The following is a 15,053-nucleotide window of genomic DNA, read 5'->3' on the forward strand; positions in this document are numbered from 1 at the left end:
ACGTCTCAATGAGATCACCCCTCATTATTCTAAACTCTAACGAGTATAAGCCTAGTTTATTCAGCCTCTCCTCATAGCTCAACCCCCTCAACTCCGGCATCAGCCTAGTAAACCTCCTTTGCACTCCCTCCAAGGCCAAAATATCCTTGCGTAAGTACGGCGACCAAAAATGCACACAGTACTCCAGCTGCGGCCTCACCAGTGCCCAGGTTCCTTTTCAAAAGAACTTGTGTACTCAATGAGCCAAATGGCCTCCTCCTCCATTTATTACAGACAGAAGATAGATAGATAAACAATACTTAATTCTTCTCACCAACTATTTGCAAGCAGAAGGTGTTTTGAACTATTTTTAAAATATGCTTTGGCATGTTTACCCAACCCCTCAGTTTGTATAATCCAATTTTCTCGTAACTTGCAGCAAACTCATATTATGATTAACTCAGAACATTAGTTTATTCCATATTCAAAACCTGGGGGAGAAGTGTTTACAACTTGCCACTCCACTACACAGACACACAGTGAGGGGGGATTGGGAGAGCAATGAAAAAGAAGCTTGACAACAATGGATAATAGCAGTAGAAGGGCCACAGAAATAAATATTACTTCACTTGATTTCCAGAAACAGCAAAGTCAAAGGTCAGAGATGTGTTTCCTTTGTTCAGTCCTGATGAATTTCCAGTTGGAAATCTTTGAAATGAATGGTGCTGCAACATGATGGGCTTTCTGTGCTTAGGCTGCTTGGAATCTGTTGAACAGAGACTTTGTAAAATGAAATAGGCTTCAAGGAGATGATAAATGGTGACAGACTACTCAGCCAGATAGCTGGAGTTCTTTCCAGTTGACATTAAAACAACAGTCTGCCTGTGAGGCCACAGGTGTAATGCTAAAACTGTCAGTCGGGCTTAGGTCAGGTGACATAATCCAAGAATGGTTCATTACAGTTTAACAATCAGTTTCTGTGCTTCTGGCCAGAATTCCATTGTTCACTCAGTAGTCCCCCTTTGAAGTGGATCCCAGGTGTGAGTTGAATCTGTTAACAGCTCTGCAGGCTTAACGGGTTTAGATCTCTCTCTTGTGTGATAGTTTAGGTTGGGCAGGTAGTGCGTTTGCATTTTGTGTAGACTCCCTGTAATTCTTAATGATATATGAGATTCCACATGTTGAAAGAGGAATTATTTTGATCTTGTTAACCCCTGGTGGTAGTTTCTGGAACATAGGATCAGTCTTGTGCTCAAGTGACTTCTAGCAGCCATCTTTTATTTGGTTTAACCCAAGCTCAATCTTTTAAACGCAGTCAAAGTTTTTTTCTTTCTTTTCATATCAAATGGATTCAGCACATTCTATGATTCAAGCACATTGCCTAGATTGTGCTTGAAAGCTCACAAGACATTTGATACTTCTGAGGCTGTATAAGGCTCTGGTCAGACCCCATTTGGAGTATTGTCAGCAGTTTTGGGCCCCAAATCGAAGGAAGGATGTGCTTGGAAAGCATCCAGAGGAGGTTCACAAGAGTGATCCCTGCAATGAAGAGGTTGTCGTATGGGGACCGGTTGAGGACTCTAGGTCTTTACTTGTTGGAGTTTAGAAGGATGAGGGGGGCTCTTATTGAAACTTACAGAATACTGTGAGGCTTGGATAGCGTGGATGTGGAGAGGATGTTTCCACTAGAGGAAAAACTAGAACCAGAGGGCACAACCTCAGACTAAAGGGATGATCCTTTTAAAACAGAGATGAGGAGGAATTTCTTCTGCCAGTGAGTGGTAAATCTGTTGAACTCTTTGCCGCAGAAAGCTGTGGAGGGCAGGTCATTTTGTGTCTTTAAGACAGAGATAGGTAAGTTCTTGATTAATAAAGGGATCAGGGGTTATGGAGAAAAGGCAGGAGAATGGGAATGAAAGTATATCAACCATGATTGAATGGTGGAGCAGACTCAATGAGCTGAGTGGCTTAATTCTGTTCCTATGTCTTATGGTCTTATAACTCTGAATACAGAGCTTCCCCAGTGGTATAATGTGCTTGAATTAGACTCCCCTATCACCCACTAATCACAGACTTTCCCATGGCAATACCAGCTCTTATTACCTCAGACCAGCAGAAGATATTTTTAAGTAGGCTTAGGTTCTCATCTGACACTCTCTACTTTCACTCGGATGGAGTAAGAAAAAAACATCTGAAGAGAAAGAGATGACGTTTGACAATGTCAAATTTCAGTCATGCTCTTTCTGTTCACTTGTAGTGTTTTGATGCTATGCACTGCACAGCACTGTAAAAGTGAGCTTGTAAATGTGAAGTGTTGAATATGTGACACACTTGTAAAATAATTTTTAAAGCTGAACTTGATACAGAAATTGATTTGCAGTGTCTGATGATTCCAGTTATGAAGCAAGATTGGGGAATCTAGTAGAGCCCCATCAATGTCTGAGAGGAATACAAGATAATGGTGGCCTACAACACTACTTCATAACTACTACTACTACATAACTACATAAAAACAGCAAGGTTATGTTGCAGCTGTATAATGTGCTGGTGAGCCCACACCCGGAGTACTGTGTATAGTATTGGTTTCCTTACTTGAGAAAGGACTGGAGGGGGTGCAGAGGAGATTCACTAGGTTGATTCTGGAATTGAGCAGGTTGGCTTATGAGGAGAGACTGAGTAGACTGGGGCTATACTCATTGGAATTCAGAAGAATAAGGGGAGATCTTATAGAAACATATAAGAACATAAAAAATAAGAGCAGGAGTAGGCCATCTAGCCCCTCGAGCCTGCTCCGCCATTCAGTAAGATCATGGCTGATCTGATAGTGGGTTCAGTTCCACTTGCCCGCCTGCACCCCATAATCCTTAATTCCCTTATTGATCAAAAATCTATCTGTGACTTAAACACATTTAATGAGGTAGCCTCTACTGTTTCATTGGGCAGAGAATTCAAAAGATTCACTACCCTCTGGGAGAAGAAGTTCCTCCTCAACTCTGTTCTAAATTGACTCCCCCAAATTTTGAGGCAGTGCCCCCTAGTTCTTGCTTCCATTCTAAGTGGCAGTAACCTCACTTCTTCTACCCTGTCTAGTCCCTTCATTATCTTATATGTCTCGATAAGATCTCCCCTCAACCTTCTAAACCCCAATGAGTATAGGACCAGTCTACATTATCTCTCCTCATAAGCTAACCCCCTCATCTCCAGAATCAACCTGGTGAACCTTCTCTGCACCCCCTCCAAAGCTAATATATCCTTTCTTAAATAAGGGGCCCAAAATTTTCACAGTACTCTAGTTGCGGCCTCACCAGTACCTTCTACAATTGCAGCAAGACCTCCCTGCTTTTATATTCCGACCCTTTCGCAGTAAAGGCCAACATTCCATTTGCCTTCTTGATCATCTGCTGCACCTGTAAACTGAGTTTTTGTAATTCATGCACAAGGACCCCCAGGTCCCTCTGCACAGTAGCATGTTGTAATTTTTCACTGTTTAAATGATAGTCCATTTTACTATTATTCCTTCCAAAGTGGATAACCTCACACTTACCAACATTATACTCTATCTGCCAGATCCTTGCCCACTCACTTAGCCTATCCAAATCTCTCTGCAGACTTTCTGTGTCCTCCATGCAATTTGCTTTCCCACTCATCTTTGTGTCATCTGCAAACTTTGTTACCCTACACTCGGTCCCCTCCTCCAGATCGTCTGTGTATATGGTAAACAGTTGAGGCCCCAGCACTGATCCCTGCGGCACACCACTAGTCACCGATTGCCAACTGGAAAAGCACCCATTTAGCAACTGGAAAAGTACCCATTTAGCAACCGGAAAAGTACCCATTTACCAGATAGTCTGATTGACTGGGCAGACATTTGGCAGGTGAAGTTTAATGCAGAGAAGTGTGAAGTGATACATTTGGTAGGAAAAATGAGGCAATATAAACTAAGAGATATGATTCTGAAGAAACAGACACCTGGGGATGTATGTACACAAATCATTGGAAGGTGATAGTACAGGTTGAGAAAGTGATTAAAAAGATAAATGGAATTCTGAGCTTTATAAATACAGGTATAAGGAAATTATGAACATTTATAAAACACTGATTCAAATGGAATGTTTAATCCAATTCTAGGCACCATTCTATAGGAAAGATACAGAAAAGAGTGACTTCAGTTGAGTGGATAGATTGGAGAAGCTGGGATTATTCTCATCAGCAAAGAGAAGGTTTCAGAGGAATGAGATTATAGAGGGAAAAGATAAGATAGAAGCAGGGAAGTTGTTTCTACTGGCAGGTGAAACTAGAAAGAACTAAGGCACATAGCCTCAAAATAAGGGGAAGCAGATTTAGGACTGAGTTGAGGAGGGACTTCATCACACAAAGGGTTGTGAATCTGTGGAATTCCCTGTCCAGTGAAGCAGTTGAGGCTACCTCATTGAATGTTTTTAAGGCAAGGATAGATAATTTTTTGAACAGTAAAGGAATTAAGAGTAATGGTGGTTGGGCAAGTAAGTGGAGCTGAGTCCACAAAAAGATCAGCCATGATCTTATTGAATGGCAGGGCAGGCTTGAAGGGCTAGATGGTCTACTCCTGGTCCTAGTTCTTATGTACTTTATGTTCAGCGCTAAACCTTGGCACTGTGGCAAAGGGACACTGGGTCTGAGCGAAGTTATAAGCAAGTTTAGGACTGATGTGAGGGCATTTATGTATTCCTCATATGCAGGTGACTGAAATAATTGATAAAACTGTATAGCACAGGGAGAGACCATTTAGTCCAGTGTGCCAGCTCTTCAGAAGAGCTTCCTAATTAGTATCAATTCCCCTGCTCTATCTCCATTGCACTCTTGCAAATCCCTTTTGAAAGTTACTGATGAATTTGTTTCCTTTGTGTCTTTAACAGTATTTCTTAAGGTGTTTCTTGTTCACCTGAGCACTGCCTATCATAATTTTCAACACCTTCAGCAGATCTTCTCTTAACCTTATTTTTCTTATAAGATGAGTCTGCTACTCTGCCCTCAGAACCAGAGCTTCTCATTCTTAGCATCATTTCAATCAATCTTTTTTATATCCTAAACCATGGATTTTATAGCTGTCCTAAAGAAGGGCACCCAAAGCTTGGTACATTGTTCTAACAATGGGCTAATCAACAGTTTAAGAAGATGATATCTAATTGCCTGCTGCAACGTCTAAGTCTCTCTGAAGTTCTTTATGGTCCTGTTTATAGTTCATCAACTCCCTATTTTTATCTCTGCTATCCAACCAAATAAAGTTTAAAGTTTTTTTTTATATATTCACCATCATAGACTATCATAGAACCCTACAGTGCAGAAAGAGGCCCTTCAGCCAATCGAGTCTGCACCGTACACAATCCCATCCAGGCCCTACCCCCATATCCCCACATATTATATCAACTAATCCCTCTAACCTACGCATCCCTGGACACTAAGGGGCAATTTCTTAGCATGGCCAATCAACCTAACCCGCACAGCACAGTGGTTAGCGCTGCTGCTTCACAGCTCCAGGGTCCTGGGTTCGATTCCCAGCTTGGGTCACTGTCTGTGTGGAGTTTGCACATTCTCCTCGTGTCTGCGTGGGTTTCCTCCGGGTACTCCGGTTTCCTCCCACAGTTCAAAGATGTGCGGGTTGGGTTGATTGGCCATGCTAAGAAATTGTCCCTTAGGGATGCGTAGGTTAGAGGGATTAGTGGGTATAATATGTAGGGATATAGGGGTGGGGCCTGGGTGGGAGTGTGGTCAGTGCAGACTCGATGGGCCGAAGGGCCTCTTTCCGCACTGTAGGGTTCTATGATTCTATTTATTAGTGTCACAAGTAGGCTTACATTAACACTGCAATGAAGTTACTGTGAAAATCTCCTAGTTGCCACACTCTGGCAGCTGTTCGAGTACACTGAGGGAGAATTTAGCATGACCAATGCACCTAACCAGCATATCTTTCAGACTGTGGGAGCAAACCAGAGCACCCAGAGGAAACCCACGCAGACACAGGAGAGAATGTGCAGACTCCCCACAGACAATGACCCAAGCCAGGAATCAAACCCGGGTCCCTGGCACTGTAGTGCTATAACAGTAAGAAGCCTCAAAATACCAGGTTGAAGTCCAACAGCTGTATTTGACGTCCAACAGCATATAAACCTGGGGCATATGATTTTCGGGTAAGCGTTCTCCAAGGTGGCCTTAACGACACAACAACGCAGAATTGCTGAGCAGAAACTGACAGCCAAGTTCCACACACATGAGGACGGCCTCAACCGGGATCTTGGGTTCATGTCACACTATCTGTAACCCCCATGACTTGCCTGGGCTTGCAAAATCTCAGTAACTGTCCTGGCTGGAGACAATACACATGTCTTTAATCTGTGCTTAACTCTCTCTCCACTCACATTGTCTGTACCTTTAAGACTTGATTACCTGTAAAGACTCACATTCCAACCATTATTTTGTAAATTGAGTTTGTCTTTATACGCCCTGTTTGTGAACAGAACTCCCATTCACCTGATGAAGGAGCAGCGCTCTGAAAGCTTGTGGCTTGTGCTGCCAGATAAACCTGTTGGACTTTAACCTGGTGTTGTGAGACTTCTTAATGTGCTTACCCCAGTCCAATGCCGGCATCTCCATATCACACTGCAGTGCTAACCATTGTGCCACCGTGCCACCCCAACTAACTAAGATGCATTAGGCACTTTGTTTCCGATTCTTCATCTAACTTTCTGTCCATACAGTCGCATTTTATGTAAGGCATGCATGTATGCATAACAGTCTCCATTCCAAGCAAGTATAGATGCAATACATCATGCCTGTCTCAAATTTTCAAACGATTTCATTACTCAGAAACGTTGCAAAGTTCTTTATATGGAATAATGAAAATGCATTGGAAGCACAGCCGGACTTACTTTGCCAAATGTAGCAGCCAATGTGTGCACGTAGGAGAATCCCACAAATAACAATGGGATCAGTGACTTGCTAATCTGTGCTTGGGAATGGTGGTCGTACAGTGATGTTGCAGATGGAAAAAACCACGCAAGTCCATTTCCATTTGGTCTACAAAGCTTAATGTGCCTCAGTCATCAATTTCCTTGCATACCTTTCAAGGTTGATTTGAGAAACTTGGCTCAGGTACTGGGGGTGGGGTAGTGAATTTTTTTTTGAACAGTTCACTAAACACAGGCAGGCTGGCAGGCAGGATCTTGAGTCATCACCTCTCGTGAAGAATGGAAGTGGAATAGAACAGGGAAATGAAACTGGAGCCATACAAATTGACATTGGTTTCCAAGAAAGTAAGTGAGATTGGGACAAAAGGTTGAATATGGAAATAATTGAATCAAACCATTCGAGCATTTCTCCTTCTGAATTTTCTACCTATATCCATTTTTAAAAGCAGTGTATCTGAAAATAGTGTCTGCTTCTTCCCCAGAAGTAATCTAATTTTGTCCCTAATTATCTTGCCAAGACAGAAATTACTGCCTGATTTAGTTCAAAGTGGTTCAGAGTTGACGAGTATAATTCAACTTCGATTAGTTTCCAGATCCTGGAAATCTTTTTTATTTTTTAAAGGGATCATTTTTTCATTCACATTTTTATTTGACAGTGGCTATGGAGACACTGGAAACCTTGGGAATAAAAGTAATTTCGAAAATTGATAAGCCAGGCTTTTGAAACACAGTGATTTGGGCCTTGCTTTATTATTCATTGATTTCTATGTATAGAAACATCGAAGATGAGAGCAGGAGGACGCCATTTGACCCTTGGAACCTGCTCCGTCGTTCATTAAGATCATGGGTGATCATCCAACTCAATAGACTAATCCTGCTTTTTCCCCATAACCTCTGATCACATTTGCCCTAAGTGCTATATCCAGCTGCCTCTTAAATGCATTCATTGTTTTGGCATCAACTACTTCCTGTGGTAATGAATTCCACAGGCTTACCACTCTTTGGGTGAAGAAATGTCTCCTCACCTCCATCCTAAATGGTCTATCCTGAATCCTTATACTGTGATCCCTGGTTCTGGATTCCCCCACCAATGGGAACATGCTCCCTGCAGCTATCCTGTCTAGACTTGTTAGAATGTTAAAAGTCTCTATGAGATCCCCTGCACCTTTTCATCTGAATTCCAGCAAAACAATCCTAACCTAGTCAATCTCTCCTCATACATCAGTCCCGCCATCCCCAGAATCAGCCTGGTTAACCTTTGCTGAACTGTCTTGAGAGCAAGCATGTCCTTCCTCAGAAAAGGAGACCAAACCTGCACACAATACTCTAGGTATGAACTCACCAAGGCCCTGTATAGTTGCAACAACACACCCCTGCTGTTGTACTCAAAACCTGTCATAATGAAAGCCAACATGCTTTTTGCCTTCTTTACCACCTGCGGCACCTGCATGCTTACCTTCAGTGACTGGTGTACAGGAACTTCCAGGTCCCGCTGCTCTCTCCCAATTTACAGTCATTCAGGTTGTAATCCGCTGCCTTATTTTGTGAATAACCTCACACTTATCCAAATTATATTGCATCTGCCATTGATTAGCCTACTCACCCAACCGGTCCAGATCATTCTGAAGGATTTCTGCATCATCATCACAGTTCACCCTCCCACCCAATTTGGTATCATCTGCAAATTTTGAGATGCTGCATCTTGTGCCCTCATCCAAATAATTATGTATATTGTAAATAGCTGGGGTTCTAGCGCCGATCCCTATGGCACCCCAGTAGTTACCAAGTGCCAATTTGAAAAGGACCCATTAATTCCTACTCTTCGTTTCTTCTTTGCCAACCAGTTTTCTATCCATCTCAGTATACTTCCTCCAATCCCATACGCTTTAATCTTGCACGATAATCTCTTGTGCAAGACTTTGTCAAATGCTTTCTGAAAGTCCAAATATACCACATCTACTAGTTCCCCTTGATAACTCTACTAGTTACATCTTCAAAGAATTCCAACAAGTTTGTCAAGCGTGATTTCCCCTTCATAAATCCATGCTGTCTCTATCAGATCCTGCCACTGCTTTGTAAATGATCTGCTATAAAGTCCTTGATAATGGATTCGAGAATTTTCCCCACTACTGATGTTAAGCTTACTAGTCTATAATTTCCTGTTTTCTCGCTACCTCCTTTTTTGAACATTAGAGAGACATTTGCTACCCTTCAATCTGCAGGGACTGTTCCAGAATTCATGGAATCCTGGAAGATGACCACTAATGCATCCACCATTTCTAGAGCCACTTCCTTAAGTACTATGGGATGTAGATTATCAGGCCCTGGGATTTATCTGCCTTCAATCCCATCAACTTCTCTAGTACCATTTCTCTACTTATATTGAGCTCCCTCAGTTCTTCCCTCTCACTAAATCTTGCATTCTCCAATATTTCTGGCATCTGATTCGTGTCTTCTTTTGTGAAGACAGAATCAAAGTCAGCTGCTCGCTCATTTCTTTGTCCCCTATTATACATTCCCCCATTTCTGTCTGTAGGGGACCTACATTTGTTTTACAAATCTCTTTCTCTTCACATATCTGTGGAAACTCTTCGTGATGTGGGTATGCCGGCGTTGGACTGGCGTAAACACAGTAAAAAGTCTGACAACACCAGGTTTTAGTCCAACCTATTTATTTGATAATATACTCGCAAGCTTTCGAGGGGTCACCTGACGAAGAGGGTAACCCCTCGAAAGCTTGCGAGTATATTATCAAATAAATAGGTTGGACTAAAACCTGGTGTTGTGAAACTCTTCGTGTCAGTCTTTATGTTCCGTTCAAGTTTACTTTTATGCTGTATTTTCCCCTTCTTAATCAATCCCTTGATCCTTCTTTGCCAATTCTAAACTGCTGCCAATCCTCAGACCTATTATTTTCTTGAGCAATCTGTATGCTTCTTCCTTAGATCGGATACTCTCTCTAATTTCCATTGTAACCCATGGATATCCATTTTGCTTTTGTGCCAAACAGGAATAAACAGTTGCTGCTGTTCCCCCATGCATTCCTTGATGTTTGCCATTGTCTATTCATTGTAACTCTCCCTAATTTACCAAGGCCAACTCACGCCTCGTATCCTCATAATTTCCTTTATTAAGATTCAGCGCCTTGGTGTCCAAATCAGCTACTTCAGTCTCTGTCTTGGTAAAAAACTCTATCATGTTATGGTCGCTCATCCCCAAGGGGTCTCATACAGCTAGATTGGCAATGATTCCCTTCTCATTACACAGTACCCAGTCTAAGATGGGGTCTGCTCTCCAGTTGGTTTCGCTTCATATTGGTCAAGAAAACTATCCTGTATACACTCCAGGAATTCCTCCTCTACGGCATCGTGGCTAACTTGATTTTCCCAATCTATGTGCAGATTAAAGTCACCCACAATCACCAATATTCCCTCATCTCATGCATCACTAATTTCATGTTTAGTGCCTTTCCCACTGCAGTTTGGGGCTCTATATATGACACCCACTAATGTTTTTTGCTCCTTGGTGTTTCTCAACTCTACCCATACAGACTCCACATTGTCAGAACCAATATCCTTTCTCACTATTGTGTTTAACCAGCAGTGTCACTCTACCACTTTTTTCTTTATACCTGTCTTTCCTAAATATTGAATACCCTGGGATATTAAATTCCCACCCCTGGTCACTCTGTGGCTGTGTCTCCATAATCCCAATTATATTGTACCCATTTATATCTAGCTGCGTGATTAGTTCACTCATTTTATTGCAAATACTCCACCCATTAAGGTACAGAGTCTTTAAGTCTAAAATTGTTTGTCTTGATCCTAGTATTTTTCTCTACAGCCCTGTTTGAATTTTGTCTTTGGTTTCTCTGCCTATCACTTTTCTTATTCCCTTTTCTACCTTTTGTTTTTGTCCTTGCTGCCTCCTTCTCTGACTCCTTATATAGATTCCCATCCCCCGGCATTTTAGTTTAAACCCTCCCCAACCGCTTTAGCAAACATTCTCTGAGGCCATCAGTCCCAGTCTTGCCCTGGTGTAACCTGTCCCATCTCTCCTAGAACCGGTCTCAATGCCTCAGGGATCTGAAACCCTGCCCTTGATACCATCTCTTCAGCCACGTATTTATCCGATATATCCTGTCATTTCTACTTTGACTAGCACGTGGCACTGGTGGTAATCGTGAGATCACTACCTTTGAGGTCCAATTTCTTAACTTTCTTTCTAGCTCCCTATACTCTGCTTTTAGGACCTCGTCCCTTTTTTTACCTATGTCGTTTGTACCAACGTTTACTACGACCACTGGCTGTTCATCCTCCCCTCAGAATGTCCGACAGCTGCTCCGAGATATCCTTGACCCTAGAACCAGGGAAGCAACATACCATCCTGGAGTCTTGTTTGCGGCCACAGAAATGCCTGTCTATCCCCCTTACAATTGAATCCCCTATAACTATTGCACGGGTACATTTTTTACCCCTCTCCTCTGCAGCAGAACCAACCGTGGCTGCTGTTGCTCTCCCCAGAGAGGTCATTCCCCTTAACAGTATCCAAAGTGGTATAGCTGTTTGGCAGGGGAATGGCCACAGGAGACTCCTGCACTACCTGCCTACTTCTCTTGCTCTGTCTGCTCTATCTCTGTATCACAGAATTAGAGTTGTGATCAGCTCCCACTCCAACTTGGCACCCAGCTTCAACATTCCCAGAGCCTATATAGCGTCCCAAATCAATTCATGTCCAATAAAAGGAATGCATTGAAATGTGGGCACTCTTGTTATTTAGACAAGCAGAGCAGTTATTTTGCCCACAGCAAACTCCCACCAACAGCAGTGGGAATGAATTTTACTGGTTTAGGAATGAAAATTGGCCAGGGCATTGGGAAAATGTTCTGCTTTTCTTGGAAAAAACCGTATATTCTGTAGTGGTTCCCAAACCACTGGAACAGGACGGTGCAGTCTTAGTTTGGCGTGCCTATGCTTAAAAGGGTGTCAGGATAATTCCAGCAACTACAGCCTAGTCAGTTCAAACTGGGAGAGCTTTCAGAAATAATAATTCTGGACAAAATTAGCAGTCATTTGGACAAATGTGGATTAATTAAGGAAAACCAGCACAGATTTCTTAAAGGGGGATTTAACTAACTTACTTCAGCTTTTTGATGAGCTGACAGAGAGGGTTGAAGAGGGTTGATAAGAGTGATATGGTGTAGGTTGTGTACATGGATGTCCAAAAAGAATCTGATAAACTGCCACTTGAAATCTTTATCAGCAAATTTAGAGCCCTCAGAATAAGTGGGAATAGTGGCAGCATGGACGGCACGGTGGGACAGTGGTTAGCACTGCTGCCTCACAGCACCAGGGACCTGGGTTCGATTCCCGACTTGGGTCACTGTCTGTGTGGAGTTTGTATGTTCTCCCCATGTCTGCACGGGTTTCCTCCAGGTGTTCCGATTTCCTCCCACAATCTGACTTCACTGTGGATAACAAATTGCATATAACGTACATCTCACTTGACATGAAGGAGGCAAGATGCTGCATCTTTCTGCTGTGGTTATTAGGATATAAGAACACTGATGTTTTGCAAATATAAAGCAGAAAATTTAAACTGATAGAGCTGTTTAAATGAGGTAGAGGAACAGAGAGACAGAGGAAGTACAGAAACACAGATTTTTAAAAGTGTCAACATAGGTTAATAAGGCCTCGGAAAACTAAGCAAATCACTGGGGTTCACTTCTGGAGAGACAGAATTAAAAAGCTGAAGTTAGGTTTTTTTTCCTTTGTAACACTGACTGATAGAGCTCTTCAAGATCACGAATTAGCTTGCTAGGTTACGCACAGACAGGATGCACCCACTGAAAGGAGAGATCAGAACTAGAGGGCATAATCACAGAATCGTTACAATGCAGAAAGAGACCATTCAGCCCATTAAGTCTGCACTGGATCTCTGAAAGAGCATTTTACCTCTTCCCACTCCCCTGCCTTATTCCCAAAACCTTGCACGTTCTTTCATTTAAGATAGCAATCCAATCCCCTTTTGAATATCCTGATCAAACCTGCCTCCACTGCCCTGTGAGGAAGTTTGTTCCAACCACCCTCTGGGTGAAAAACCTTTTCCTCACATCATTCCTACTCCTTAGCCATTTATTTTAAATCTGTGCCTTCCAGTTCTTGAAGAAATTTTAAGAAAGTCATTAATAAGTCTGAGTAGGATTCCAGGACTCCAGAGAGTGGTGAGAATGTGGACCTTGTCACCAGAAGGAGTGGTTCAAGTGAATAGCAGATTTAGTTGAAGGGAAACTGGATAAACACATGAGGAATAAAAGGAGACAGTGATAGGGCTTAGATGAAGAAGTGTGGGAGGAGGCTAGCGTGGAGCACAAACACCGGCATGAACCATATGGGCCAAATGGCTTGTTTTTTGTGTTATAAAATTCTATGTAAGAAAAAGAAATATATCTAAGCAAACTGTGCTATTTATGTCACAAAACACTTTGGCACTGACCAGTGGATCTTGATGCATTTCTAAATTTATGATTTCTATGTATATACATGATGACTTTGCACATAGCTGGAGTGTTAAGTGAGATGACACAATCTCCTTGGCACAGCAACTGAATGCCAACTCACTTAACTCAGCGTTTTCAAATTAGTCCAGTGGAACGTCGCTAATGAAAGTCCACTCCCTTAGTTCGATGGCAGTGTCGCCACAGATGGAGGCCTTACCTCATTTCCCAATCCCTTGAAGTCAAGCTGCTTTAATCCTGCCTGTGCAGCATGCCACTCGTTCATTCTTGACTGCAATTCCAGTTTTGTTCACTGGCATGTACCCATCGTAGAATGTTCGCAGGCTGTATATACAAAGCCGCTGTTTTAGCGTTCCAGCCCAGAAATGCCGCAAGCTCTTTTCAAAGCAACATGCGCTTTGAGGGAAAGGTTGTAGAGCTGCATTTGCAGTGTCTGCTAGCGAAGCACACAGTTTAGAGTAAAACCATGCCGATAGTCTCCATTAGGTCAGACACTGGGATAAAAAAGGTCCTACATGGGGGATTAATAACTGTTAAAAGCAGCATCGCACCAGATATCAGATTAAGACCATAACCACGCGTGAGCCAAAGGAATCTGATCTGAACTTGGAGGATAATACATCCAGTACAACATGTATCAATGCTTTCTCATTGCAGAAGATTGCAAGCAGTTATTGAGCTGTTGCGCTGGTGTGATTCTTAGCTCAGCTACTTTTCTTCCCCATGGTAAATCACATTTTAAAGTAACTGCATTGAAACCTCTCATATCTGCACAGTCAATGCAAAGTCACTATTGGTTAGGACCATATCTTACTAGCCTGCAAACTCAAAAAATAGCAACACAAATTTAAAATGTTCCAGCTAGACAGATAACATCTTATTACCTATGAGTCACGTGTTCAAATTCTCCCTTCCTGTGCCTGCTTCATCAGCCCTGCTCCAATTCCACTGGGCATCGATGTATGATGCAAAGTAGCTTAACCCTTTGCCCAGCAGGCAAATAGAATTCCAAACCCAATTCAGGCTGTCAATCTCCAATCGTTCAATCTCATTTCTAACAAACTGCATGCAAACCAGGAACAGAGAAGCCCAGAAGACATGTTGCAGAGAGAGAATAATGTGATTCCAGTCAGAAACAAAGTGTTTTTATGGAATGAACCACATCTAAACATTTTGCAGTTGAAGATTGATCTTCAAAGTCAGGAGGTCCTGATTCAACCAGGACTTTTTGTAGGTAGGGCCTTTTATCACTCAGCAGTTTTGGTGCCTTTTAAGTATCTTACAGAGCTGTCCCCCTCATTTCTCTCTCTCTCCTTTCAGATACTATCTTCAAAGAAGGCATTGGTGACCATGGACTTCCATGTGTTTGTCCATGGTTATGCTCGGCAAGGTCCTGCAGTAGTTTGCTGATGAAGTCTGCAGGTCATGGCTGATCAGGAGACCTTCCCGCTGTTTGTGCCTGACAAGGGCACATTGGAAGGATTTGGTTGGGTTGATAATCAACTGTTGGGTCACATTATGAACATACTTTGTATGGCCATCAAATCAGAATGGGCTTGAACCCACAGCTTCTGACTCAAAGTTAAAGGCACTGCCATTGCACCACAAGACGT

The 15,053-nt window shown here is 42.5% G+C and overlaps 1 protein-coding gene across 4 annotated transcripts in view; it reads left to right on the top strand.

Annotated features, from left to right (window-relative positions):
- Nucleotides 1-15,053, top strand: part of hipk3a (homeodomain interacting protein kinase 3a) — a 245,114-nt gene that overhangs the window by 188,986 nt on the left and 41,075 nt on the right. The gene's annotated exons all lie outside the window — the stretch shown is intronic.

Source organism: Carcharhinus amblyrhynchos, chromosome 6 (genome assembly GCF_965287045.1).
Source record: "Carcharhinus amblyrhynchos chromosome 6, sCarAmb.v2.hapA, whole genome shotgun sequence".
Taxonomy (NCBI): Eukaryota; Metazoa; Chordata; class Chondrichthyes; order Carcharhiniformes; family Carcharhinidae; genus Carcharhinus; species Carcharhinus amblyrhynchos.